The 17,404-nt window shown below is 35.9% G+C and overlaps 1 long non-coding RNA gene across 2 annotated transcripts in view; it reads right to left on the bottom strand.

Moving 5' to 3' along the window:
• LOC309661005 overlaps positions 1-17,404 on the bottom strand; it is a 471,219-nt gene that overhangs the window by 408,694 nt on the left and 45,121 nt on the right. The gene's annotated exons all lie outside the window — the stretch shown is intronic.

The raw sequence follows: 17,404 nt of genomic DNA, 5'->3' as shown, positions 1-17,404 counted from the left end.
TGTCCTGCCCCTAGGTTTTTCATGACCTTCTTTCTTTTTTTTTTTTAGACTCCATATATATGTGTTAGCATACAGTATTTGTTTTTCTCTTTCTGACTTACTTCACTCTGCATGACAGACTCTAGGTCCATCCACCTCACTACAAATAACTCAATTTAGTTTCCTTTTATGGCTGAGTAATATTCCATTGTATATATGTGCCACATCTTTATCCATTCATCTGTCGATGGACACTTAGGTTGCTTCTATGTCCTGGCTATTGTAAATAGAGCTGCAGTGAACACTGTAGTACATAACTCTTTCTGAATTATGCTTTTCTCAGGGTATATGCCCAGTAGTGGGATTGCTGGGTCATATGGTAGTTCTGTTTTTATTTTTTAAGGAACCTCCATACTGTTCTCCATAGTGGCTGTATCAATATACATTCCCAGCAACAGTGCAAGATGGTTCCCTTTTCTCTACTCCCTCTCCAGCATTTATTGTTTGTAGATTTTTTGATGATGGCTATTCTAACCGGTGTGAGGTGAAACCTCATTGTAGTTTTGATTTGCATTTCTCTAATGATTAGTGATGTTGAGCATCCTTTCATGTGTTTGTTGGCAAACTGTATATCTTCTTTGCAGAAATGTCTGTTTAGGTTCTGCCCATTTTTGGATTGGGTTGGTTGTTTTTTTGATATTGAGTTGCATGTGCTGCTTGTAAATTTGGAGGTTAATCCTTTGTCAGTTGCTTCATTTGCAAATCTTTTCTCCCATTCTGAGGGTTGTCTTTTTGTCTTGTTTATGGTTTCCTTTGCTGTGCAAAAGCTTTGAAGTTTCATTAGGTCCCATTGGTTTATTTGTGTTTTTATTTCCATTTCTCTAGGAGGTGGGTCAAAAAGGATCTTGCTGTGATTTATGTCATAGACTGTTCTGCCTATGTTTTCCTATAAGAGTTTTATAGTGTCTGGCCTTACATTTAGGTTTTTAATCCATTTTGACTTTACTTTTGTGTATGGTGTTAGGAAGTGTTCTAATTTCATTCTTTTACATGTAGCTGTCCAGTTTTCCCAGCACCACTTATTGAAGAGGCTGTCTTTTCTCCATTGTATATTCTTGCCTCCTTTATCAAAAAGAAGGTGACCATAAGTGTGTGGGTTTATCTCTGGGCTTTCTATCCTGTTCCATTGATCTATATTTCTGTTTTTGTGCCAGTACCATACTGTCTTGATCTTGATTACTGTAGCTTTGTAGTATAGTCTGAAGTCAGGTAGCTTGATTCCTCCAGCTCTGTTTTTCTTTCTCAAGATTGCTTTGGCTATTCGGGTCTTTTGTGTTTCCATACAAATTGTGAAATTTTTTTGTTCTAGTTCTGTGAAAAATGCCATTGCAAGTTAGACAGGGATTGCATTGAATCTGTAGATTGCTTTTGGTAGTATAGTCATTTTCACAATGTTGATTCTTCCAATCCAAGAACATGGTATATCTCTCCATCTGTTTGTATCATCTTTAATTTCTTTCATCACTGTCTTACAGTTTTCTGCATACACGTCTTTTGTCTCCTTAGGTAGGTTTATTCCTAGGTATTTTATTCTTTTTGCTGCAGTGGTAAATGGGAGTGTTTCTTTAATTTCTCTGTCAGATTTTTCATCATTAGTGTATAGGAATGCGAAAGATTTCTGTGCATTAATTTTGTATTCTGCTACTTTACCAAATTCGTTGATTAGCTCTAGTAGTTTTCTGGTAGCATCTTTAGGATTCTCTATGTATAGTACCATGTCATCTGCAAACAGTGACAGTTTTACTTCTTCTTTTCTGATTTGGATTCCTTTTCTTTCTTTTTCTTCTCTGATTGCTTTGGTTAAAACTTCCAAAACTATGTTGAATAATAGTGGTGAGAGTGGACAAACTTGTCTTGTTCCTGATCTTAGACGAAATGGTTCCAGTTTTTCACCACTGAGAATGATGTTGGCTGTAGGTTTGTCATATATAGAATTTAATATGTTGAGGTAAGTTCTCTCTATGCTTACTTTCTGGAGGGTTTTTATAATAAATGGGTGTTGTATTTTGTTGAAAGCTTTTTCTGCATCTATTGAGATGATCATATGGTCTTTCTCCTTCAGTTTGTTAATATGGTTAATCACATTGATTGATTTGCATATACTGAAGAATCCTTGCATTCCTGGGATAAACCCCACTTGATCATGGTATATGATCCTTTTAGTGTGCTGTTGGATTCTGTTTGCTAGTATTTTGTTAAGGACTTTTGCATCTCTGTTCATCAGTGATATTGGACTGTAGTTTTCTTTGTGACATCTTTGTCCGGTTTTGGTATCAGGGTGATGGTAGCCTCATAGAATGCATTTAGGAGTGTTCCTCCCTCTGCTATATTTTGGAAGAGTTTGAGAAAGATAGGTGTTAGCTCTTCTCTAAATGTTTGATAGAATTCACCTGTGAAGCCATCTGGTCCTGGACTTTTGTTTGCTGGAAGATTTTTTATCACAGTCTCAATTTCAGTGGTTGTGATTTGTCTGTTTATATTTTCTATTTCTTCCTGGTTCGGTCTTGGAAGGTTGTGCTTTTCTAAGAATTTGTCTATTTCTCCCAGGTTGTCCATTTTATTGGCATATAGTTGCTTGTAGTAATCTCTCATGATCCTTTGTATTTCTGCAGTGTCAGTTGTTAATTTCCTTTTTCATTTCTAATTCTGTTGATTTGACTCATCTCCCTTATTTTCTTGATAACTCTGGCTAATGGTTTATCAATTTTGTTTATCTTCTCAAGGAACCAGCATTTATTTTTATTGATCTTTGTTATTGTTTCCTTCATTTCTTTTTCATGTATTTCTGATCTGATCTTTATGATTTCTTTCCTTCTGCTAACTTTGGGGGTTTTTTTGTTCTTCTTTCTCTAATTGCTTTTGGCGTAAGTTTAGGTTGTTTACTTGAGATGTTTCTTGTTTCTTGAGGTAGGATTGTATTGCTATAAACTTTCCTCTTAGAACTGCTTTTGCTGCATCCCATAGATTTTGGGTTGTCATGTTTTCATTGTCATTTGTTTCTAGGTATTTTTTTGATTTTCTCTTTGACTTCTTCAGTGATCTCTTGGTTATTAAGTAGTGTATTGTTTAGCCTCCATGTGTTTTTATGTTTTACAGAGTTTTTCCTAAAATTGATACCTAGTCTCACAGCATTGTGGTTGGAAAAGATACTTGATACAATTTCAATTTTCTTAAATTACCAAGGTTTGATCTGTGACCCAAGATATGATCTATCCTGGAGAATGTTCCATGAGCACTTGAGAAGAAAGTGTATTGTGTTGTTTTTGGATGGAATGTCCTCTAAATATCAATTAAGTCCCTCTTGTTTAATGTATCATTTAAAGCTTGTGTTTATTTATTTTCAGTATGGATGATCTGTTCATTGGTGAAAGTGAGGTGTTAAAGACCCCTACTATGATTGTGTTACTGTCGATTTCCCCTTTATGGCTGTTAGCATTTGCCTTATATCTTGTGGTGCTCCTATGTTGGGTGCATAAATATGTACAACTTTTATATCTTCTTCTTGCATTGATCCCTTGATCATTATTTAGTATCCTTCTTTATATGTTGTAATAGTCTATTTTAAAGTCTATTTTGTCTGATAAGAGAATTGGTACTTCAGCTTTCTTTTGATTTCCATTTGCATGGACTATCTTTTTCCATCCCCTCACTTTCAGTCTGTATGTGTCCAGAGGTATGAAGTGGGTCTCTTGTAGACAGCATATATACGGGTCCTGTGTTTGTATCCATTCAGCCAGTCTATGTCTTTTGGTTGGAGCATTTAATCCATTTACATTTAAGGTAATTATCAGTATATATGTTCCTATTACCATTTTCTTAATTGTTTTGGGTTTGTTATTGTAGGTCTTTTTCTTCTCTTGTGTTTCCTTCCTAGAGAAGTTCCTTTATCATTTGTCGTAAAGCTGGTTTGGTGGTGCTGAATTCTCTTAGCTTTTGCTTGTCTGTAAAGGTTTTAATTTCTCCGTCGAATCTGAATGAGATCCTTGCTGGGTAGAGTAATCTTGGTTGTAGGTTTTTCCCTTCCATTACTTTAAATATATCCTGCACTCCCTTCTGGCTTGTGGAGTTTCTGCTGAAAGGTCTGCTGTTAACCTTATGGGGATTCCCTTGTATGTTATTTGTTGTTTTTCTCTTGTTGCTTTTAATATTTTTTCTTTGTATTTAATTTTTGATAGCTTGATTAATATGTGTCTTGGCATGTTTCTCCTTGGATTTAACCTGTATGGGACTCTCTGCACCTCCTGGACTTGATTATTTCCTTTCCCATATTAGGGAAGTTTTCAACTATAATCTCTTCAAATATTTTCTCAGTCCCTTTCTTTTTTTCTTCTTCTTCTGGGACCCCTATAATTTGATAGTTGGTGGGTTTATTGTTGTCCCAGAAGTCTCTAAGAGTGTCCTCAATTCTTTTCGTTCTTTTTTCTTTATTCTGCTCTGCGGTAGTTATTTCCACTATTTTATCTTCCAGGTCACTTGTCCATTCTTCTGCCTGTTATTCTGTTATTGATTCCTTCTAGAGAATTTTTAATTTCATTTATTGTGCTGTTCCTCATTGTTTGCTAGCTCTTTAGTTCTTCTAGGTCCTTGTTAAACTTTTCTTGTATTTCCTCCATTCTATTTCTAAGATTTTGGATCATCTTTACTATCATTACTCTGAATTCTTTTTCAGGTAGACTGCCTATTTCCTCTTCATTTGTTTAGTCTGGTGGGTTTTTACCTTGCTCCTTCATCTGCTGTGTGTTTTTCTGTCTTCACATTTTGTTTCACTTACTGTGTTTGGGGTCTCCTATTCACAGGCTGCAGGTTCGTAGTTCCCGTTGTTTTTGGTCTCTGCCCGCCTTGGCTACAGTTGGTTCAGTGGGTTGTGTAGGCTTCCTGATGGAGGGGACTAGTACCTGTGTTCTGGTGGATGAGGCTGGATCTTGTGTCTCTGGTGGGCAGGACCACGTCTGGTGGTGTGTTTTGGGGTGTCTGTGATGTCATTATGATTTTAGGCAGCCTCTTTGCTAATGGGTGGGGTTGTGTTCCTGGCTTGCTAGTTGTTTGGCATAGGGTGTCCAGTACTGTAGCTTGCTGGTTGTTGAGTAGAGCTGGGTCTTAGCGTTGAGATGGAGATCTCTGGGAGAGCTTTCACTGTTTGATATTACATGGAGCCGTGAGGTCTCTGGCGGACCAATATCCTGAACTGACGTCTCCCTCCTCAGAGGCACAGGCCTGACACCCGGCTGGAGCACCAAGATCCTGTCAGCCACAAAGCCAGCTATGTGGGGAGTTTCTTGCCTTTTGGGAAGTCTGAGGTCTTATGCCAGCGTTCATTAGGTGTTCTGTAGGAGTTGTTCCACATGTAGATGTATTTCTGTTGTATTTGTGGGGAGGAAGGTGATTTCCACATCTTACTCCTCCAACACCTTGAAGGTCTCCCTGATAGCTTCTATTTTATAAAGATGTATACAACATGGAATCAGCACAGAGAAAAAATATAATATAAAGGGAGTTCTCTGAATAAAAGATATACTCTAAGAGGAATCCTAGCATTAAGAATAACAAAAACAATAACAGAAATAAGACGTCATTTTAATAACCTTAAATAAATACCTTTTTTAATAGATTTAATAATAAAATATTAAAATTTTATATTATGCTCTTAAACTTTAAGGCTTTTAATCTCTTTTTTAGGTTTTTCTATTTTATTTTATTTTAGCCTGTGGGTATTGAGTCTCCTAGGTTTTACAGTTTTATTTTATTCTAAATAAACTTGTTAAAGTATAATTAACATGCAATAAAATGCCTATATTTTAAGTCTACTATTTAAAGATTTTCAACAGACATGTATACACTGATGTGTATAAAACTGATGACTAATAAGAACCTGCTGTCTAAAAAAATAAATAAAATTCAAAAATTAAAGATTTTCAACAAACATATGCCAATTTAACTACCACGTAAGACAGAGAATATTATTATCACCCCAGAAAGTTCTTCTCATGCACCACTATTATCAATCACCAACTTCCAGTCAACCAACCAATCTGAATTAAATCACTATATCTTTATCTTGCCTGTTCTCAAAACTTCATGTATATTATATACTCATGTATGTTCATATTGTATATTATTAATATTCTGAATATTATGTGCTCACATATGTATATATTTTTTGTCATTCCATTTGCACAACACAATTGTCTGAAATTTATCTGTTTATTTGTATCAATAGTTTGTTCTTCTCGTTGCTGAGCAGTATTCCATTGATTGACTAAAGCACACTTTGATTATCCATTAACCTGTTGATGGGCATTTGGGTTGTTTCTGGTCTTTGTCTCTAATGAGAAAATCAGCTCTAAATATTGCTATTGTACACATTTTTGGGGGGCATATATGTTTTCTTTTCACTTGAGTTGACCTCTAGATGTGGAATTGCTGGGTTATACAGTAATTGTACGTTTAACTTTATAGGTAAATGCTACACACACACGCAAACACACATAGCAAAGTAGTTTTCCATCTTACACTTTCACCTACAGTACAGAAGAGCTTCAGTTGTTCTGCATCCTTGTCAACATTTCTATTTTCAATCTCTGATTCTAGCTGTTTTAGAAATGACTGGCACTTCCCCATTAACTACTAATTTTGGGCACCTTTTTATGTTTTTATTTGACATTTCTAACTATGCTTTTCTGAAGTGGCTATTCTCTTTTGCACATGTATTTGTATTATTCATTTGTAGGAGTTTTATATATATTGGTGCTGAAGCCTTGTCAGACATAAATAACAGGGGTATTTTTCCCACACTGTGCCTTGCATTTTCATTTTCTTATCACTGTGTTTTGTTGAGGAGTTTTAAATTTTAAGTCCAAATCATCATTTTTTTTAATTAATAAAGATTCTTATGAGACAGGCTGGGACCTGGGACCCTCTGCTGCAGTGCTGCAATGCTTGCACCTGGACACACCTCTCCTTGAACAACAAAATACAAAGAAACTATATGGGACTAAAAATAACTGCATGCATGCACAGTTGGGGCAAATTCTGGACCCAAAAGATACAAAGAGACCAAAAAACCAAACTACCAATTTTGAAGAGCCTGGAGCACAAACAGGGTGTTGGGAGCCAAAGCAGGGTACTGAGCATGTCCCCTGCAAACACCACCACCTAAGGGGTGGGCAAACACCTAAGCCACCCCTCTGGCCTGACCCCTGGATATACCCCTACCCTCACCCCACATAAGGAACAAGCTTGCCCCACCTTGGGGAGCAAAAAGGGAACCTGTTGTTTGTTCTCACCGCCCCTTGCTGCAGCAGGGGCCCCAATAAAGACTTGCCTGAATTTCTTGTCTGGCCTCTAGTCAATTTCTATTCATTGGGGAAGGCCAAGAACCCTGGTCGGTAACACTTATGTCCTAAGACCATTATTAATTATATACAACAACATGGATGACTATTGAAAGCTATAATAGAATCCCGAAGTATGATTTTGGATTGGTCTATTTTGCCCTTTATTTCTGTTCCCTGATTGCTTCCTGTGTTTTGAAGGTCTGTTATTAAGTGCATATGTACTCTGATTGTCATGTGTTCCTGAAGTCTACACTTTTTCATTATGAAATGTTATTTTATGTTTCCATGATGCTCTTTGCATTGACATCTATTTTTTTAAATATATATTAATAAAGCCTCATCAGTTTTCTTGCGCTTAGTAATTACAGAATAATTTTTTTCCTGATCACTAACTCCTAAGTTAGCCTTTTGGGACACAAGGGAGGCCTGAGAGACTAAAGCAAAAGCCTTTTACTTCAAAGGAAAGGAACACAGGGGCTTGTATATGGTTTCATGACCATCTACTTTCCTACTATAGAAATACTTGACATCATTTAGGCAAAAAAATCTAGATCCTTTACTAAACTTCTTGGATATTTTTATCAAGATATAATTTCTTGTTTAAAGGGAAAAAATCTATACTTTTTGAGGAAGGTGAGTAATGAGAAGTATAATCTTCCTCTATAAATACAGGTTATTATTGTACCTAAGGATTAATGAGAACTCTTGATAATATCTGTTCTTATAATATAATAATGAAAAGAAATATTTAAATATCTAAGACTATTACGTATATAACTCAGTCAACACAACAGTACATATCTTTGGTTCAGTTAATATTTTTTTCTTTTTCTGAACTTTAAAAAAGGCCACAATAAAAAATTTTTAAATATTTATTTTGTACTTCATAAGAATAAATTGTCTTTAAACTTGAGGAGTAAAAACTGGATATAACAAGTTTCATTCCACATTTTTATTTTAAAGTATTCAGGATAGGGAGGATTTAATAGTGCATAACATTTTCTCCCACAAGTGCACTCTTGCAGTATATCAAGCTTTTAATTGTTAAGGGAAGCTAAATAAGGGATAAGCTAACAGTTTTAAATGGATATAAAATGCTATGTAGATATCAACTTCAAAAATGAATCTTTGATGTGTGTCTTCTTTTCATTTTTGCAATTAATTTTAGCTTTTGAAGTTATTTGACATTTAATTTAAGTCCACAGAGTACAAAATTATGCATTAACTTGAAGATAGACCCATATTTAGCACAAACAAGGTCGGAAGATCAACAGGATTAGAGACAAATGTTAATTTCAAATGTATAAACTCAACTTGATTGGGGCTTTTAAACCAACTAGCACTTTTGCTCCTAATCAAAGGTTTTAATTTAGTCATCAGAGACTGTAAGGTGCTTTTCAATTCTGCCTCTCATACAGAAAAGACTAGCATTTATTGTCACACAGTTTGAGCAAAAATTCAGATGAATCTAAAATAGAAATCCAGAGACCCTAGGAGTTTTGATGAAAAATTTACCTCTTTGAAGTGAATGGCATTAGGAGCTGAGACAAAGAAGCTTGAGCAATCACTTTGAATCTACTGTTTTTCTGCAATAAGCGGGATGAATTGGGAGACTGGGATCGACATATACACACTATTGTGTATAAAACAGATATCTACTCGGTGCTCTGTGGTGACCTAAATGGGAAGGAAATCCAAAAAAGAGGGGATATACGTATAAATATGGCTGATTCACTTTGCTGTACAGCAGAAACTGACACAGCAGGTAAAGCAACTGTACTTCAATTAAAAAAAAAAATTCATCTCAAAAAAAAAAAAAAAGAGGGAAGGAGGGTTCTAATGTGAATGCATATTTAAAGCTGAAACTGCGCCCTGTAACTTACAAGTCCCATAAGGTAGAAATAAAATGATACACCACGAACACCAAGTTTGTTCTGCTGAATTCCAGGGAAGCAGCAGATACGGAAACAACCTGCTGACAGCCCGTTCTGCTGAGCATCTTGCAGGCACATTGAGGGACTAGGATGACTGATAGTGAAGTTTAGAGGTCACAAGCCAAAAATCCACTGCATGTTACATACTGAACTCCCCTAATTTGCACATATGACCCATGAAGAGGCATGAAGAGTAGTCACGTCTGGCAGAGAACTCTCGGAACTTACAAACTGCTTTCCACCTATCATTTCTGAGCCCCCTCTTCCTCTTATTCTCTTTTTCTACCATAAATATCTCACTCAACAGCTAATGGGGAGAGAGATCTGAGCATTGCTTCCTGTCTCCTTGCTTGGCTTCCCTGCAATAAAGCCTTTTCTTTCTGCAATAGACCACTGCCTTGGTATTTGGTCTTTTCACTGTGCAGCTGGCAACAGCCCACTTGTTCCATTACAAAGTGAGCTACAAGTTGAACAGATTCGGGACAGAATGAGGCAGAACTGGAAACCCTAACCCTAGGTGAGTTTTCTTTGGTGATATTTCCTGCTATATTCTTACATCAACTCTCATAAACTGTGAAGTAGCAAAAAGATATTTTCATTATCAATCCATTTGACTAGCTTCACTATTGAATTTGATTATGAGACTTTTAAACTAATTATCAGACAACTAATCAACTTTGCAGCTGAAAATGCTAGAACCAGTTTTACTCTCAACATACTGATTAGATAAATCTTCAGATAGTCTATACAGATAGGGCAAAATACTGGAGAGTAAAATGCTAGTCAAAAGCTATTTTACAAGCATTATCTTATTTAATCATCTAAATATCCATATGAAATATGTATTATATTTTTTGTTATAAGGAAGAATATTTGTTCAAGGTGAGGCAGCTTCAAAAGGATGACAGCTGATGTTCTTGATCGTTGATGCACTGAATTTCTGAAAATGCAATTATTAATGCTCCCGTGTATGCTTACTGGTTCCCTCACCTTCTGACTTTACTGGCACCTCACTTGCTTTCCTATAAACTTCAGAATTGTTCAAAATACTTTCAGAAACACCTTGAATCAAGCAGTGTTCTCAAGTGGGCCTATACTTTTATCATAAAAATCCATTTCAAAATTCTCTTTAAGGAACAAAAATTATTAACACTGCCCAAAAAATAATAATGTGTTTCATGAAGTATGATATCTAATGAATTTAACAGGGCCAGTATCTTGATTGATACAGAGATAATTCAGAACAGCATTACAAAAGAAAACCTCCAGAAGCATGCTTCACTTAGCAACTACATTTTCAATTTCCTTTTCAAGTATTTACATTTATGAATCTTGTAGAAAACGATAACCCCACTCACATTCACAGTGAGCTCTTTTATTCATTAGTTACGATCGGTGAACAGTGTTTTCTGGTCTCATCAGCCACTTGCATTTCCTGAGTAAATGCAAAACCGTACAAATGAGCAAACAGATAAAGAAAATGTAAATGGCAACAGAAGAGGTCGTAGATTAAGGAATAATCATGGATAAATAACACAAGGAATGTTCAAGGCTGCCCAATGCGTTTAGCTGAATGTGTTAGTAAATAGTCAACATACAATTACTTTTCTGTACTTAATAACAGAAATGCATTCAGAAAAGTAAGATTATGCTTTGACTTTCTTGCTTTTAGCTTTGTACAAGGGTTACGTTTTGGTGGACTTTCCATGTTTTTGATACCAAAAATGTATATCTTCTTAATCTTAAAATCTGATTTTTTTAGAATTTTCCTCACTTGGTGTTTATGAAATTTTTCCTCTCATTAGTTAAAAATTTATATGATAAGATTATCTTTCTCCTGAGACAATATTCTTTCTGCATGAGAAATATTTTTATTGTTAAATTCACTCTAACACACAAATACTAACTAATATTTTTCACTTTCTTTTCAGAGAATAAATATGTACTACATCTAAGTGGAGGCCACTGGAACTAACTATATGAATTGATGACAAAAATGTAACTCTAGAGTTGAAATTTTAGAGCTAAAGCATGAATTGAAAACATATCATTGTCTCTAAAATATGAGCAATAAGGCTTATAAATGACAAATATGAGAAATTCAATAGAAGTAATATTTAGGAATGTACCACTTTAAATACAAAATGAAATAAGTAATCTACCCATATAATTTTATGTATTATATGATAAATATATTTCCCATGTGTATGAATAAATATCATGTAATATTTTCATCCTATGTTTTTCTAAGTTCAAATTATAAAAGGCCTGAAAGACCTACTAGAGAATGGACTTGAGGATATGGGGAGGGGGAGGGGTGAGATGTGACAGGGTGAGAGAGTGTCATGGACATATATACACTACCAAATGTAAAACAGATAGCTAGTGGGAAGCAGCCGCATAGCACAGGGAGATCAGCTCCGTGCTTTGTGACCACCTAGAGGGGTGGGATAGGGAGAGTCGGAGGGAGACGCAAGAGGGAAGAGATATGGGAACATATGTATATGTATAACTGATTCACTTTGTTATAAAGCAGAAACTAACACACCATTGTAAAGCAATTATACCTCAATAAAGATGTTTAAAAAAAAATAAAAAAATAAAAATAAAAGGCCTGAAAATATGCTCATTTGGTTAAAATATTAAGTATCTCAGTATTACATTCACTTGAAAAATAAGATAATTTTCTACAATATACTCCATTTGCCTTGTTACATATACCAAAAATTCCTACTTAAGTTCATTTCTTATGTGGAGCAGGAGAAATCCACTATTAAAATAAAATGATGTTTAGTATCTATCGCTACAGTATATAATTGCGCTAAAGTGAACCAAACAGTTTTATTTCAGTTTTTAAATTTATAACCTCAGTGCAATTTGGTATTGTTGAAGCCAGAGGCCACCCAGAACATATCTATGGTCAAAACAAGGTAAGGTTCATTGAACTTGCAGTAGTCGGGGAGAATGCAATCAAAGGAAAAATAGAACATCTTGGTAAGAAGTAGTTCAGAGGTGATTATGATAGAATTTGAGCTTGGAGTAGACCATTCTATGGAGGTTTAAGGAATAGGGTCCAGTTTTGGACTGGATGCTACCAGAAAGCAGGAACAATTTGGCAAATGAGACTCATGGTATTTTTGGATGGGAGAGGATCAAAGCTGGGGACAGGTTTGTCATTGGTAAGGAAGCAGTTATAGGTCATGCTGAAAGAAGATAATCATTGTTGTGGTTGAAGAGTGTCCTTGTCTCTGTTTTGTTTCACCACAATCATAGAGTGGCTTGCCTGATCATTTTAAAATATTCTCTGAAGACTGTTTATGTTCAGTTGGGAATATCAAAGCCTTACTTGCTAGCTGCTAAGGCCATTTCTTCACATTCTTAGGGTAGAATTATTAAGTACAAGAAAAATATCCCAAGCCTTTTCTGAGATTTATTACAGATGTGTTCTAAATTATTCTAAACAGCAATAAAAAACAGTAAAACTAATGAATTTTTTTTGGTTTCTGGAAGTACAAACAGTCCTCACTTTGCAGGGTAATACAAGACTGTAAAAATATCCATGCAAGCTGACACTGTACAAAGTGATCTTAATTATAAATGGGAAAATAAAATTGTTCTGTGATCTTTAAAAAATTTTGTCAAAATATTAAAAATTCTTTACTGTTGTTATAAATGTATAATGAAATAAAACAAATTGTAAAATTAATATTTATTTAGTGCACTATAATTTGAAACATCAGAAACATGACAAATTAAAGTGTTTTATTTCCTTGCAAAAAGTTATCAAGAGTAGTTTGAACAGTGCTTTTGTCTTTTTCTTCTCATTGTATAACTTAAAGCATAAGAAACTTTTCTATGCCTTGGTGAACTGTCATACTCCTTTCTAAGATTATATCAGTTTCCAACATTTTATCCTTTGTGCTTTCAATGTTGTGAAGTATCTCCAAGAGTTTTTTTGCCAGTGACACTTCCTTTCTGACATATTCATTCTTTTCATCACAACCACTTTCCCATTTGTGTCAGTAAGGTTGTCTTTGCTAACACCCTGAGGCTGTATACGTAGAGACTCTCCCACTTCAGCAGTATCACATTCTCACAGTTTGCAATTTCTTCTATAACTTTGTTGACATTCAATTCTAATTTCACTTCCAGTGCTATCAGCTTTGTTTCTTTGCTTCATTTTTATCTTTAGTGACCAATTCCCTCTTTCGATTTTCCGTATCTGTAATCTGTGTGTTAATCATGGGGAGACAAAACAGGAACATAACTACAAACTTGCCTATCTGTGTATGAACCAACAGCTGTGCAGTAACCAATCACCAACAGACTTTGAAAGAAGTATTGTGGTTGGTCTCTGACCATAATGTATTGTATCTGTTAGTTGCACAGTGATTTGTGGACTGAAGTGTTTGTAGCAAAGTTATACTTTATGCAACTACTCTTAGTTAATGTAGCTTGATAACTAAAATTTGAACCATGTAGTTAGGGGGCTGTTTGTTTTTTTTAAAACTAAGCCATGGTAACTGAAATGCATGCATAGCAGAACCATGCAAAAAGAGAACTATCTGTGTTTAGATATTTCTAATGATCTAGCATTTGGTATGTTTTCAATGATTTTTATAAAAAGTCATCCATGTGCCATGGTTTTATATAATATCATAACTATGGTTATTTTATTGAGATGAGAAGAAAGCTCATTAAGAGTTTAATATCTTCCTGCATTATGTATGAAAGAATACATTTGCTATAGATTATAGAAAACCAAATAAAATAAATATTAAAAGCTCTATATTACTCCACATAATAAGAAGATAGAGTGGTTCTGTGGTTGATTAGTAAAATGGCTTGATGTCATTATAAATGGACTCAAGTTTCTTCTATATTTTCCACTCTAACATTATAGCTACTAGCTTTGTCCTTAGGTTAGTACCCCTTGTATCAGTTTCATAGGACTGCCATAACTTGCATGCAATTCTGTTTATCCCATTCAGAGCTAGAAGAGACCAAGATTTCTTATGTGTCTCTCGTCAAGGAACATTTCCCAGAAACCCACAAGAGGAATTTTTCCTTACCCCGTTAGCTAGAATGCTCTATATACCTTTGTATATATTTATCACTGATAAGGGAAATGAACCCTGATGGCTGGGTTTGTGTCTAGTCTCCTTTAAAGCTCACAGCCATGCATGCTGAGGAGCCTGGATACCAGAGCACATTCAGGACTCCACTGGGAAAGAGCAAAAAGATGGGAATGGAGGTTGGCTAGACAGCCAACATTGCCAGTTCTGCTTACTTTCCAACTCTTTAACTATTCACCTAACCTTAGCAGATTTGCAGTAGTGTAGTCTGGTCTGAAAAACATAAATTTTGGAGCTCAAATTTGCATCTTTTATTTACCAATTGTGAGACCTAAGCTCTCTGAACTCACATTCTGTTTTGAAACAATTCTTACTTTACATAATTCTCATGAAAATTAAAAGCCCAAGAAATAAAAAGTTTCTGGAACATTCAACTTATTTAATAAATTATAATTAATAACTACGCTTCCTCTATACCAGGTATTAATTCCTGGGATCACCTTCATGATCTTCCTCTTTTTAACATGGTGCCACTGTATTAACTGTTTTCCATTTTGAGAATGCTTTAACAAGAGGCATTTCAAAAAATGCCTCCGGTTTTACTGAATGCAAATATTGATCACCATACCTACATTATTTCCACCATCTTAATAATCCTCCTCACTCCTGTCATAATAAGATTGATCAGATTTCTTCAACTTCAGTTCCCACTAGCCTCACAGTGAGAAAATAGAAAATACATATACTGGTCTCTGCCCCCAGTTCCTGGAACAGAGCTCCTAAAACCTTTGTAATTTCCTAGGTGATAAGAATACTAGAAGCATCTCTTGTTCTAATACTTGACCTTTCACCTTCTACCTGACACACAGCTCCTAAAACCCTTGTAAATTCCTAAGAGCATTAGGAGTATCTTTTGTTCTAATAAGGCAATTCTAGGTGGGCTCCTGGATGGGGACTGGTCACCAGAAAGACCAAGTCATGAATAGAAGGTTGGAATTTTCAGCCTCAACCCCTATTCTGTGGAGAGGGGAGAGAGACTGGAAATTAAATTAATAGTTGATAATGTTTACATGAGAAATCTTCCATAAATTCCAAACAGTAGAGGATTCAGAGAGCTTCTAGGATGGGGAACACATTCACACCAGAAGGGTGCTGCATCTCAACCCCACTGGGACAGAAATTCCTGTGTTCAGGACCCTTCAGACCTCGTCCTGTGTATCTTTTCATCTGGGTGTTCATCTGTATTCCTTATCATATTCTTTAATAAACTGGTAAACATGTTTCCCTGAGTTCTGTGACCTGCTCTAGCAAATAACTTGATCCAAGAGGGAGGAGGTTATGGGAACCTCTGATTGGTAGCCAAGTCAGACAGAAGTTTTGAGTAACTTGAGGACCTACTACTTTGTGATTGGCATCTGAACTGGGGAGGAGTCTTGTGGACTGAGTCCTTAACCCACAGGGTCTGATGCTAATTCCAGATAGATAGTGTCAGAATTGAATTAAACTGTAGGGCACCAGCTGGTGTCACAGAGAATTGCTTGCTGTTGGGGAAAACCTCCATGCATTTGGAGACCAGTGTCAGAAGTGAAGTGGTCTGTGAGAGTAGAAAAGGAGACACACAGAAAAGAAAGACCTATAGTAGAAAAGAACTGGGTTTTCCCCCATGTAGGAGGTGGAAAACAGAAGTTTCCCCAACACAACCACATATATTGTCAGTTTATAAAAGACTACCCTTTTATCACAACCCAAGCTAATGCTCAGTAGTGTTATAGGCAGGTTCAAGTGCCTTTTCTGCTAAGAACACGCTTCTCAGCATTTTCTTCAAGGCCTGTCCCCAGCATTTCCTTCCTGCAGCCTTCACAGATTATTTCAGTTGACACTGATCCCTACTAGGAGCATAATAGATCTGTTTTCCTGATTATACATTTTGGTTCTTGATTATATTTGAAGCTCTGTTTATATTATAGAGTGCTCTGTGATAAATGCCAAACTAATATATAAGGTACTGCATGCCCATATGATCAGGTACACCTCACCTTTGAGTGAGGAAATAAGGAAATCGTGGTGGAAACAGAGCCTCAGAAGACAATTGAGTTTCAACAGGTAGAACGACTGCATAGAGAAAACTACTTAAAAAAGAATGTAGCTTAGAAAACCCTAAGTTCTACCACTAGGTACTTCAACACACTGGTTAAGACCCTTTTATTTATTTATCATTTATTTATTTACTTTTTAACATCTTTATTGGAGTATAATTGCTTTACAGTGGTGTGTCAGTTTCTGCTTTATAACAAAGTGAATCAGTTATACATATACATATATCCCCATATCTCTTCCCTCTTGCGTCTCCCTCCCTCCCAACCTCCCTATCCCACCCCTCTAGGTGGTCACAAAGCACTGAGCTGATCTCCCTATGCTTTGCAGCTGCTTCCCACTAGCTATCTATTTTACATTTGGTAGTATATATAAGTCCATGCCACTCTCTCACTTCGTCCCAGCTTACTCTTCCACCTCCCCGTGTCCTCAAGTCCATTCTCTAGCAGGTCTGTGACTTTATTCCCGTCCTGCCCCTAGGTTCTTCATGACTTTATTTTTTTTTTTTTGATTCCATATATATGTGTTAGCATATGGTACTTATTTTTCTCTTTCTGACTTAACTTCACTCTGTATGACAGACTCTAGGTCCATCCACCTCACTACAAATAACTCAATTTCATTTCATTTTATGGCTGAGTAATATTCCATTGTATATATGTGCCACATCTTCTTTATCCATTCACCTGTTGATGGACACTTAGGTTGCTTCCATGTCCTGGCTATTGTAAATAGTGCTGCAATGAACACTGTAGTACATGACTCTTTTTGAATTATGGTTTTCTCAGGGTATATGCCCAGGAGTGGGATTGCTGGGTCGTATGGTAGTTCTATTTTTATTTTTTAAGGAACCTCCATACTGTTCTCCATAGTGGCTGTATCACTTTACATTCCCACCAACAGTGCAAGAGGGCCCCCTTTTCCCTAC

Source organism: Balaenoptera physalus, assembly GCF_965194825.1.
Source record: "Balaenoptera physalus genome assembly, chromosome: 5".
NCBI lineage: Eukaryota > Metazoa > Chordata > Mammalia > Artiodactyla > Balaenopteridae > Balaenoptera > Balaenoptera physalus.
Note: the sequence above shows the minus strand (reverse complement) of the source record. Positions and strands in the feature narration are given on the sequence as shown.